A 12,480-nucleotide genomic window follows, 5' to 3' on the forward strand; every position below is an offset into this window, starting at 1 on the left:
CCCTAACGTTGAAGCGACCTACCTCGTTATAGCAGTCGCCAAAAAAATTCACCATAATATGAACAAAAGCTTTTTATGGTAAATAGGAATTAACAAACGAGTCAGGGTAGTCTAAGAATTGTTCTTTTTGTATCCCAAATTTTAAATTGTATAAAAGTTGAATTTGACATTGATGTGCATAGACGTATAGCCGAGTCACTATAAAATTTATCCATTTTTTTTGTCTTAAACGTAATATTCGATTAAACCAAAATTTATAAAATTGTAAGGCGTCTGTCAGTCACAAAATATACCAAAACAACATATTAGGCTGTTTTCTTTTCTGTTTTACATTTTTTTTGTTGCAGAAAGGGTATCAATCCTGCACCAATAAGCCCCCCCGATCTCCACGTAAAAGAGCTCTTTTAGGCAGGTATTAGGGTGTGTTTTAAAACTTTTTTTTTTATATAACTCCACTTGAGTAGATAAGAGTTTGGTGATTTTGGCGACAGAAAGACGCAGAAATATAGTCCCAAATGAATATTTGTCATACAATTTTTTTTATACGGAATTCATGTGCACATTTTGATTCTTTTTAGGTTGATTATATTTATAGTCCTGTTTTCATAAATACTGTTTGTAATACGTTTGTTTTTACTTTTATATGTTTGTATAAAGATATAATTTTTTTTTGAAGAAAGAACCCATATGGTTAGACCCAAATTTACACATATGTATATATAAATTAAGTTGTTTGAAAAAAAAAATATTATTGAATCTAAACGAAGCTTGATTCTTTTTGCATAAGATTTTATTTCATTCGTGTATAGATTTTAAGATTATGTTTATTAAAAATGTGTTATTGAAGTGAAAAGAGAAGTAATATGGCTTGCTAAATTCTTTTGGGGCGGGATGTAAGGGTGGAATGATGAGGAGGTAAGTAGGAGTATGGAGCATGGCATTAGGGTGACCGCAGAATAGGTTACATGATGCGAGTGGTCCAAGGTTGGGTGGGATTCCTGTGGTGCGGTGGGTAAGTGAATCCGAAGAGATTGAACGGAAGGAAATAAATATATGTGTGCGTCCGGTTCCCAGATGGCGGGTTGAGAACCACGGCCTGCCAAATGTACTGAGCTAGCTAGGGCCACCATCGGGAACCAAAGCAACGTGTACGTGACAACTGTGGATGATGTCGAAAATAAATTGGATAACCTGAAACATTACTTTATGCACGCGCCGAGACATTGCAACCACTAATTAACGCAATTGGCAGTGATTTGAGCGATTGCAAATTTTATGTTTACTATGACGACATCAAGTATGAGCTTCCTTCATTTTTAAGTGCTTTAGGCATATGCTTTAAGACTTTTCATGTTTTACATTTAAAATATCCACAGGATAGCATTGAGTTTTGGACGTTTGTCCAAAGATATTTTTATTCCATTGAATTGACTGAAGATAAACCTTCTCCAAATGTACTTTGCTTGTTGAGCGACTTAATGTAATGTAATTACATAAAAGTAAACTTTACAATTTTATATATATTTTTAATAATTTTACGTTATATATTTTTTTTTGTTCGAAAATGGTCTTGTGCTTTGTATGCAACGAAAGTTTTGAAGATGTTGATAAACTCGCAGTTCATCTTAAAAATTTGCCACAGTTTAACATCATCTAGTACCTTTTACTATCTGCATTCTTGCCATTATTACCAGTGCTTACGAACTTTTAAAAGCAACTTTAAGAAAGCGAATTCATACATTTCTAATTTAAGTTCAACATTTCAAAGGCTTATACTATTTTCACACAGACGGCTTATTGAATAATAAAGGCAGTTTTCTACATTAAGACGCTTATTGAGCTCAATCTTCCCTACAAAATTCGAATCTATAATTATTTCATTAGTAGCTAATCGAATGCCTAATGAAGTCAAAAGCACAATGCAACTCTGTTGGCCGCGTCCCGCTTCTTAGTTTTTGGTGTGTTCAGTGCTTAAAAATACCATTTGTAAAAGTAAATGTCATTGTCTGCATGGCGGAACAATACAAGGTGGCCGCATCGAACAGCTGATTATAACCTTTTTTATTTGATTTGATACATCAACTACCGGCGCAGTACGATTTTGACATTTGTCCATCGCATTTACAAGTACATGGAATTTTTTTGTTTGTAGGTATGTCACTATGCTGCCACCTTGTATCGTTCCGCCATGATTGTCTGTAATAATATAGCATGGTCATTTTATTCGCTTGAAATTTCATCCTTCATACTAATCGAGCAGTTACTTCTGTGTGAAAGCAAAAAATTTACGATTTCATTAGAAGGTGAAATGAGATCATTAAGTTTCTGTGTGAAAACAGTATTACTGGATCAGAAAATATACATTTTCCGTTACAATTCAATAAACAGCAATGTAATCAAGAAAGTCAAGAAATTTTCGAATTTCCTCGTGCTGAGTTCGAAAATATTGCGCTGCTATTTTTAAGTAAATTACACAGCCAATCAAATTTCGCTCGATCTGATGCAGAACAACTTCCCTACAAGACGGAGGTAACTAGTTCACCCACACATTCAAAGCTTTTTTCGCTCTCCACTAACACATCGACGTTACTTGCTGTCATCGAAAAGACAGCGTCATCTTAATACAATTTATTAATTATTCCGGGAAACATTTTACAACGATGAAAAACTATAATTGTGGTAATTAAACTAAAAAACTAAAAAAGTGCTTGTGCTACGGGCTTTTAGGTGTGACGTGTGTTAGCTGTTTAGGCACTTCTAAATTAACCTGGCGCATTAACTAGAGGCAGCCAAGTCCTCTTGCCACCAATTGGAATTGGAAGATTCGATTTCCAAAACCAACAAAGGTAACGTTTTCAAGACAGTGCACAACCTAAACAAAGGTGGTATCAAAAGACGCGTGTCGAGATCCGTTTTTAGAATCTGAAAATTGTATAGAATCGATGTGATGGCCTAGAAGGTTTCAGGTGGTCATACTAAATCGCTCCGGGGAGTGTCCTTATCGCTACAACCAAAGCAATATTATTTACTCTCTGCTTTTCATTCATACGTATGTGTATTTTTAAATAATAAAAAAAATGTTATATTATTCTAATATATATCATCTCTGCGGGGTGCGATTCAGCTCAGGATATGCCAAAACAACAAGAAACCTACAATTAAATGCAGATTCACTTGTCATTTGCAAAGGATTTACCGGTAAACAAGGTACTTTCCACAACCAACATGCTTTGGAATACGGTACAAAATTGGTTGGATGTATTTTCCCAAAAAAGGGTGGAACTACGCATCTTGGTTTGCCAGTATTTGCTTCGGTAATTTATATTGGTTTGTATTGATTAAAAATTGCAATAGTAGATAATGTAATGTGAATTAAAATTGAATAGGTAGCCGAAGCAAAAAATGCAACTGATCCGCATGCAAGTGTTGTTTATGTGCCGCCACCGGGAGCTGCTGCTGCTATCATAGCAGTATTACAAGCACGACATTTCTTTGATTGGTTGCATAATCGAAATTGTGCCCTAACATGATATGGTTCGCGTTAAGCACGCTATGTTAAAGCAAAATAAATCTCGTCTAGTCAGGCCCGATTGTCCAGGATCATCGCACCAGAAAGGGTAAGTAAATTGCCTACCATATTAAATATATAAACAACATGTATGAATTTGTTGGTGATAATTTGTCATGCTTTTGTTGATAATCAACTGAAGAAGGCAAATACCAAAGAGTTCGAAGTTCATGTAAATACCAATTGATTTCTTTAAATAGCGTTTGGAGAACAAAACCCATATGTATGTATGCATACAACTGCATAGAAAGGGAGGGATTAATTAATTATGATCAGTAGATTTATAGGATTTTTATTATTTTCCCTGCGTCGCCGTTGCCATTACATTGCGTTAAGAGAGGACATCAACACCTTACCCACAACCAGTTAAAATTTTAGTAAATTTTGCTCTTTTCATTACTGTTTCAAAACGTGGGAAGTTATATATGTATCATTCCATGGAGAATGGTAAATTTTAGAAGACTTTCGCATTGCGGTCATTATTAATATTCAATCCCTAGAAGGTTCAATGTAGTCATATCAATAGGTCCGGAGATGGTCGGGTTAGTACCCCAATGGTGCTTGTTACCGGAACGTAGATAGATAATTTATTGAGGATTGCACAGTGACTTGCACATCTCCTTCACAGCACCTCATCGTAGCCGACTTCTTTGATGAACCCTAGCAGAGTTCTTGGCTTGAGGGATTAAATGTGGGAATGCACTGGCCATGGTGAGCCCATAAACTTAGCCCTACGTTTTGAGATTGCTTCGTATTCTTGGAGGATATGGTCCGCCGTCTGCTGATCGATCACAAAATCGGCATGTGTTATTCGATAGTATGCCCACTTTCTGCATACGGCTGCTCAGTCTATAATGCCATGTAAGAATAGCTCTTGGGATTCTTCGGTTATCTTTCGATAGGTCTATTATTGCCCTATACCGACTTGTGCTATAACTTCCTAACAGTAACTTAGATTGTCTCAAACCTGGCGTATTGCTCCAGTGTTCTTCTCTCTTTTCCCCCCTTCTCCTAATAAATGCCCCTGTGAGTCAACTGACACGTACGGCTCGGGATCGATGGGTCATGCAGTTCCTGCCTCTCTTTCCGGGTTGTCCGCCTGCTCTTGTTGTAGCAGTGCTTCGCCCCATCGAATAGGTGCGACAGATCACAAATTGTCATCAATGTCCTCTAACGGGAGTCCAAGGAAACAAAAAGTTTCAACAGGGGTGGACCATAATGAGAGGAGTGTTAGAGGCGTTGATTCCACAATACAGCTAAAGAGATGGTTGGTGTCATGTGGGGACACATTATAAGCAGGACATATGTTTTGTATGTCGGGGTTGATTCTGGATAGGTAAGAGTTTAACCTGTTACAGTATCCAGATCGAAGTTGGGCTAAAGTGACTCCCGTTTCCTTAGGGAGAGTGCGTTCTTACTCTGCTAGTTTTTTTCTTTGAGTACAGGATTCACCGGGCAATTCCTGGCATAGAGGTCCGACGCCTGTTTGTGGAGTTCACTCAGGACCTGCTTGTGTTTTTCAGCTTCATACGGCTGTGTTCTCAGGTGCCGTATTTTCTCATAATGTAATGAGGGCGTGAACAACAAGAAGCCACAAAAGATTTGTAAAAGTTACGAGGACGTCGGGTTTTGGGATCAAGTCCAGAGCAACCTGTCCGATACAACCATCCCTTACTATTTGTTTTATTTTATTGTAACGTAGAAATAAAATTCTCTTTTAATAGCCGCATATTATTTCAAATAATCTTTTCTAGTTATTTAGTAACATTTTCATACATTTCTGATAAATTTAATGATGATTATAAATTTTAATTATTCAATATAGAATGTTCGGATATCAAAAAGTGGCTTTACTTGCTTTTTTCGCTGCAACATTTTTTATAATAATATCAAAATTTAACTGTCTTGCCAAAACGAATGCAACACAAAGCGTGGCAAGTCCTAAAACACGATCTATGAAAGTCTTTCATTATTGAAAGGACGCTGAAGGAACGCAGAACACTAGATACAGTGACAGGTAAAGTGCAAAAGGTACGTAAACCAATACAAAAGTTGGGGGAAAATTGTATACATATTTTGAAAATAGACGGCATTTAGCAATTCCAATGGTGACAGACCTTTATCAAAATTTGCTTCGTAAATGTGTTTCAAGTAACTATTTCACATTCTAAGCTTTGACAAATATCCGACTTGTATTTTTCGACAAATTTTGCTGCGCTCGCCCGAACCGTAGTTTCATCCATGTCTTAAATTGCCACAAAAAGGAAAACTTTTCGTTCAAATTTCTCATAGCTGCAAATCGTTCAGTAATGCCAGTGATTGCCGAATCAACGATCACCAAGAATGTATTGTTTTTGAAATCAGACTCTGAATCATCCGTAATCATCTCATTTAAATTATCTTCAGAACGCCTTTTGGGTTTTCTCTTTCGAATGTCCGGAAACTTTGGCGATATGTTCAATTGAATAGCAACTGTTTTGCATTCGTTTAAAATTAATTCCCATTGGTTCCTGATCAACTTCAAATCAGCTAATAAGGCATCTAGATGTCGGACCTCAACATCTGTGGTGGCGTCTCTCGCTTGGGGGACCACGCTTCTTTCATTAATGGTAGGGTTTTGAACGAAATTGAGGACAGCAAGATACATTCGAACTTGTTGATGTACTTGAGAATGCCGGTAACATCACCGTATGCTTGCGCAGTCAAATTTGGCTTTTGGCTGAAAGACTATGAAGAGAGCTAGGTACATTTTTTTTGAGGATGTCACATCGTTGTGGAGTGCTGCGGAAGAAAATAATTGCAGCCGTACAACATTCTGCAGCATCAACACCACATAAATTGATAGCGTTTTCTTTTCTGAAATAAATTGTTGCCTAAGTAAATGGTAATACTCTACCCCATCGGGTTAGGGGGTCAGAATATACCCGCGGTAGGTATGCCTGTCGTATGCGTAAGAGGGGACTAAAATATCAGATTCCAGGGGCTGTGTAGCGCAACCCTGCAGGTTGCCAGCGCAATATATAGCTTCCCCAAACCTAATTATCAACCTCACCTATCCGCGGCGAATCCTGTTTCACTAACAGACGCGGCTCTGGCGACCCCAAGCTCCTCATGGAACTTGGGGTGGGGAGGGAGGGGATGGCCTGAAGGTTTAATGTGGTCACATATATCATTCCCGAGATGGTCGGGCTAGCACCTTAATGGTGCTGTGGTACCGGAGCGTACCGGATCTGTATCCGGCAAAGGACCATCACATCGATAATACTCCTCAAAGCCTTCGGGGAGCAACCTTATCGCTACAACAACAACAACAACAATAGAGTTACTCCTACCGCAGAAAATGGCCAACATTTATAGTGCATACAAAGAACATTTCAACTCACCAAATTCACTCATATTAACAGAGTATATGTGGAAATTAGGAGCGAATTGAGAGTTTCACCATGTTGCACTGCCACACCGCCATTTTATGCAGGGTAAAAGTGTAACGCTTTTGCGTTGCGAGCAGGCAAGAATTTTCACAAAAGAACGAATACCCCGTAAAGGCGTTGCCTGTTTTTTAGAATAGAACAACAACGCTTGCGTAACACTTTATCCAGAAAAGAAAACGCTATGATAGCTGCGGGTTGCACAAGGCGAGTAATCAGCATTCGAGTTTTTGTCGAGAATTTGACGTAGTGCTCCGTTGTAACCTCCTTTCATATTGGCGCCGTTATCGTACCCTTGTGCACGACAATCTTCAATCATGTATGGCAAATTAGATCAGCGATTTTCTGAGCAGTTTTTTGGTTACAATTCACGAAAGCCAAAATCTGTTCTGGAATTGTAAATTTGTTGCTTTCGAATTGAAATGGAGTGAGCGCAAAATGAACGTAGTCAACGTGACTAGCATCAAGCATAGCATCAACGATAATAGCAAAATACTTAGCTTTCTTGCCTTGATCTAATATAGTTTCCCTCACATGCTTTGCACAAATTTCTATAAACTCGTTCTGAATGTCTGGGGAAAGATAGTGAACTTGTAAACGTTTGTGCTGCTATTGTGAAATCCTAACATTCTCCAAATGATCTCTAAGTATCGGATCATAATGGCTTATGAGATCTTAGATGCCCAAAAAATGTCCATCCCTTCGCTTTTTGAAAAAAAAAAAGTAGTGTCCAAAATTCTATATAAAATTTCTTTCCACTTTTGAGTTTCAGTGATTAGCTGTTGTTGTTGTTGTAGCAATGCTCGCCCCACCTAATAGCCGCGACCGATCACAAATTGTCATCAATATCCTCTAACGGGAGTCCAAGGAAACTTGCCGTTTCAACAGGGGTGGACCATAAGGAAAGGGGTGTTAGAAGCGTTGGTTCCACATTACAATTAAAGAGATGGTTGGTGTCATGTGGGGACACATTGCAAGCGGGTCATACATTTTGTATGTCGGGGTTGATTCTGGATAGGTAAGAGTTTAACCTGTTACAGTATCCAGAACGAAGTTGAGCAAGAGTGACACGCGTTTCCCTGGGGAGTATGCGTTCCTCTTCCGCGAGTTGTGGATATTTTTCTTCAAGTACTAGATTCACCGGGCAATTCCCGACATAAAGGTCCGACGCCTGTCTATGGAGTTCACCAAGGACCTGCTTGTGTTTTTTCGCTTCATACGGCTGGGTTCTCAGGTGCCGTATTTCCTCAAAATGCTTACGGAGATGACTCCTTAGGCCCCTAGGCGGTGCTGGTTCGTCAATCAGATGTCTGTTGGGATGCCCAGGTTTCTGGGTATTCAACAGAAACTGTTTGGTCAGCATCTCATTTCTCTCCCTGATGGGGAGTATTCTCGCCTCATTATGCAGATGGTGTTCTGGGGACATAAGAACACAGCCCGTGGCGATTCTGAGAGCAGTATTTTGGCAGGCCTGTAGTTTCGTCCAGTGGGTAGTTTTTAGGCTTGGCGACCATATGGGTGACGCGTAGCACGTAATCGGCTGGCTAATTCCTTTGTATGTGGTCATGAGCGTTTCTTTATCTTTTCCCCAGGTACTGCCAGCAAGGGATTTGAGGATTTTATTACGGCTCTGAATTCTCGGAACAATTGCGGTTGCGTGCGCACCAAATGGTAGATCCTGATCAAACGTCACACCCAAGATTTTGGGGTGTAGGACAGTCGGTAGCGTAGTGCCATCGACGTGGATGTTCAATATGGTCGACATTTGGGGCGTACATGTTGTAAATAAGGTCGCGGAAGATTTAGTCGGTGACAATGCCAGGTTTCGCGAGGCGAAAAAACTGGAGAGATCAGGGAGATAGCCGTTTATTTTATTGCATAGCTCATCGATCTCTGGGCCTGGGCCTGTGGCCATTATTGTGCAGTCATCAGCGTAGGAAACGATTGTGACTCCTTCCGGTGGTGAAGGTAGCTTAGATATGTATGATTAGCTGTTCATTGATAAGTGTATCAATTGTAGCCTCCTTTCGAATTAGGTTTTGTAAAGATCGCCATTGAATATAACATTAAGTGTGATCTTCAGTATTTTCGTGTGATGGCAGTTTAGCGTATAGCTTCTTCCATACCTGGAATTTCGAATATTCGCCAGGACAACAAATTTTAGGTCGATTTAAAGTATTGTTGCTTAACAGACGACATGGTAGGCAATAAAAAGCATTGCTACTGGCACTCCACACCAACCAGTGACGCTCCACTTTCTCTTCATTTGGCAAGATTCTGTTTAACAACGACGTAGGAAATGCCTCGTCATGACAATCACGTGGAAAAATAACAGGGCACTTTTGATGACCTCGACGAATTATTTCGTTGACTTCTTCAGATCGCAAAAACTCATTATTCACGGTACCGATATCGAAGTCGTTTAAATAATCTAGACTTTGATACAGAGTTGGTGGTATTGTTGGAAGGCTTTTTGAAGATGAACCTTCATCAGTGTAATACTATGTTCAAACAGAAAAATAAATTGAGGAAATTTCGATTTGAATTGAGTGGTGTTCATACAACTCGATTTAGCTTACACAATAGTAATTTGATAGCTGGTTGGCTCATCTCTACAGCAAGAACATACCTTTGTTCAGACTGTCAAAATGTGCGTGTTGGTATTAGGCGAATGAAATGGAATGAAAACATAAAACTTTGAAATTTTTGTGTGTTGTAAGAAAATGTGTTCAATGTTTTGGTTTCATTTTGAGTTTGCCATCTTCTTTTGACAATCCCTACTCCAGTGAAATGAAAGACATAAAATCAGCTGATGAGATGAGCCAACCATATAGTTCAGCCGTGCGTAGCTGACGTTTAAATATACTCAATAAACACACTTTACAATGTTGCATTTGCAGTTTGAAACAATTTATTACGCAATTTTTTTTAAATTGGCAATTTATTATTACAATTTATTATATGACAAATTGCGTAATAAATTGCCCAACTAGTATAAATTGCCAATTTGGTGTGTGTTTGAACCTAGTATTACCACGAAAACTTTACGATTCATGTAAACATATATTTTTGTTTGATGTTTTTATTGTCTCCTCACTGTTCGAGGGACCAGGTAAAAAATTATTACCAATATTCGTTGCGTTTGAAATTCGGCTTAAAATTTCCACATGGAACGCGGGCCCCCCGAGAAATACCGGGCCCCCTGAGAAATATCGTGCCCTGCGCTTGCCAGGCTAAGGCTCCAGCTATTAGGAGTGATAAAGCTGTCAGATCTCTAGAAGCAGCAAGTGGCTTAAGTCCTAGGAAGCTTCTAGTATTTGTCAAGAGGACGGAGTTTTTTTTATAACATAGGTCCTGGTTCTTGATATGGTTTTCAGCTTGGTCGTTAAAACAAACTTCTGGTAACACTACGGACTCATTCAGTCTATGTGAGATCCTCATGAACCGGCCAATTCAACCTAACCTATATTTTGTGTGTTTTGGTTTTTACTTTAGAATCTACCTGTTAAGTAAGCGATGTCAGCTAACTAAGCGCCTTCAAATGTAGATCCATAAGGAACATGAGGTCGCCAGAGCCTCGGCTGTTAAAGAAACAGGATTCGCCACGGGTAGGTGACGTTGACAATTGGGTTGGAGAGGCTATATATTGCGCTGGCAACCCATTGAAATGATTGCGCTACAAAACCCCTTGAATCAATTTGGTATTTTAGTCGCCTATTACGACAGGCATAGCTACCGCGGGTATACTCTAAGCCCACTAACCCGCTGAAGCCATGAGAAGCGTGAGTGCACTTTGGGTGTCGCAAGGCAAGTTACGTCGTGCCTGGTGTTGTTGGGTAAGCGGCCAGGCAAGGCAGCAGGGTACACATGCACCATTCAGGAGGATACCCTCGCTGAGCCCAGAAAATCTGGGAAAATTAGATGTACTGCTCAGATCCAGCAAACGAGTATGTTCTGTACTGGCATATGATAAACTTGCAGACAACCAATCGTTTACTTTCCTGTCCAAAAGGGAATTGGTGCTCGGCACTGCTGCTAAAGAAGAATAGACGTAGTCATATCAATTCGTTCCCGGGTTACTCGTGGAAAGCAGTTTTAGCAGTACTTTGCCCGTTTCAATTTGCACATCCATTCAAAGAACTTCGCATAATGGATTAAAGAGTCATCTGCATTTATTCGTTTTTGTTTTTGTAGCACGCCTAATTTACTATCTATTACCCCAACATCTATCAATTATCCCTTGTTATAATCTTCGGGTACCCCCGCTACCGGAAGATGCCTTGGCATGGTGGAGGTTCACTTGAATTTACTTTACAGGTCCTGATTCTGGTTATCTAAAATCCCCTTGAGTATCTTGTATTTATTAAGCACTTTCAGTTATATTAAAAACTTATTATCTATCCTTACTGATATTCGATTCTTTTTCATTCTAGGTAATTCGATTTGACGATGTGGGCATAGCAATATTCCAGCTGTGGCTCTAAGAAGAACGTACATTTGCTCAAACTACAAGAAAACTGCGACAACTGTCCCTCGGCCTTTTTAATATCACATATAAGGCCCTACCACGCATATTATGGGAAAGGGTCAAGTTCAAAGGCTCAACATCACCTGCAAATCGACTTTGATAGCACGAAATGGGGCTGCATATATGCCGGTATTATATCTACAACACTCATATCTATGCAAACTGAGCACCATCAGTGTGAGCTTCGAAACTCAAAATGGTTTCAGAAAGGGCACGACTACGAATGAGTTTATGTCTTTACATATGTAGTTTGTACATATAAATATGCACACATGTAAGGTTTACTAGAAAATTAAGGAAATTATTTGTAAAAACCATTGTATATATAATTAATTCATAATTAAATATTATTTAAACAAGAGGGACGCGTTTCATTCATATAAAAACCGAATTGACAGAAGGTAACCGGTACGGGTAACCGATAGGCCAGTTACCCGTGTTGTTGTTGTTGCATATGTTTTGGTTAGCGATAACGAAAACATACCTAATGAAGTAACTTAAAAATGTAAATAACATCGAGCGAGAAGGAATGTCGAAGACACAATAGGTAAAAGCCTTCCGCGATTTATAACCAGATTGACTGAATTTTGTGTGTGTTAGTGCAGTCGGGTGGCTTCGTGACACACGTATTTGTTGTCGGCTACACGTTGATGAAAATCCAAAATTTTTGATTTTTTCATTTGACGCTAGCTTATTTGATAGTCGCGGGGTGTGATTGACAAAACGCAGTGTTGTATTTAGGTTGTGTCGACATTCAAAATGAACAAGTGCGCGGAAGAACAGCAATTCATATTAAAATTTATTCAAAATTATCAATGTTTAGCAGCTTTATGGAATGTAAAGCTTTTATTATTATTTAATAAAATTTTTATTATTTTTTTTATTATTTAATAAAAGTGCTGTAGTTGCAAGTAAAAAAAGTCATCATCCGATGACGGCATATTCACGTCCGTACT

At 39.0% G+C, this 12,480-nt stretch overlaps 1 long non-coding RNA gene across 2 annotated transcripts; it reads left to right on the forward strand.

Moving 5' to 3' along the window:
• The first annotated feature begins 3,112 nt into the window (after positions 1-3,112).
• Positions 3,113-11,826, forward strand: LOC137248068 (uncharacterized). 2 transcript variants are annotated; one of them, XR_010952050.1, is made up of 3 exons: positions 3,113-3,327; positions 3,387-3,617; positions 11,430-11,826. It is a non-coding gene; the product is annotated as an uncharacterized lncRNA (long non-coding RNA). The 2 variants fall into 2 exon arrangements; XR_010952049.1 differs by having other exon boundaries at positions 3,116-3,314; positions 11,430-11,560.
• Positions 11,827-12,480: the final 654 nt, after the last annotated feature.

This window comes from Eurosta solidaginis, chromosome 4, assembly GCF_040869045.1.
Source record: "Eurosta solidaginis isolate ZX-2024a chromosome 4, ASM4086904v1, whole genome shotgun sequence".
Taxonomy (NCBI): Eukaryota; Metazoa; Arthropoda; class Insecta; order Diptera; family Tephritidae; genus Eurosta; species Eurosta solidaginis.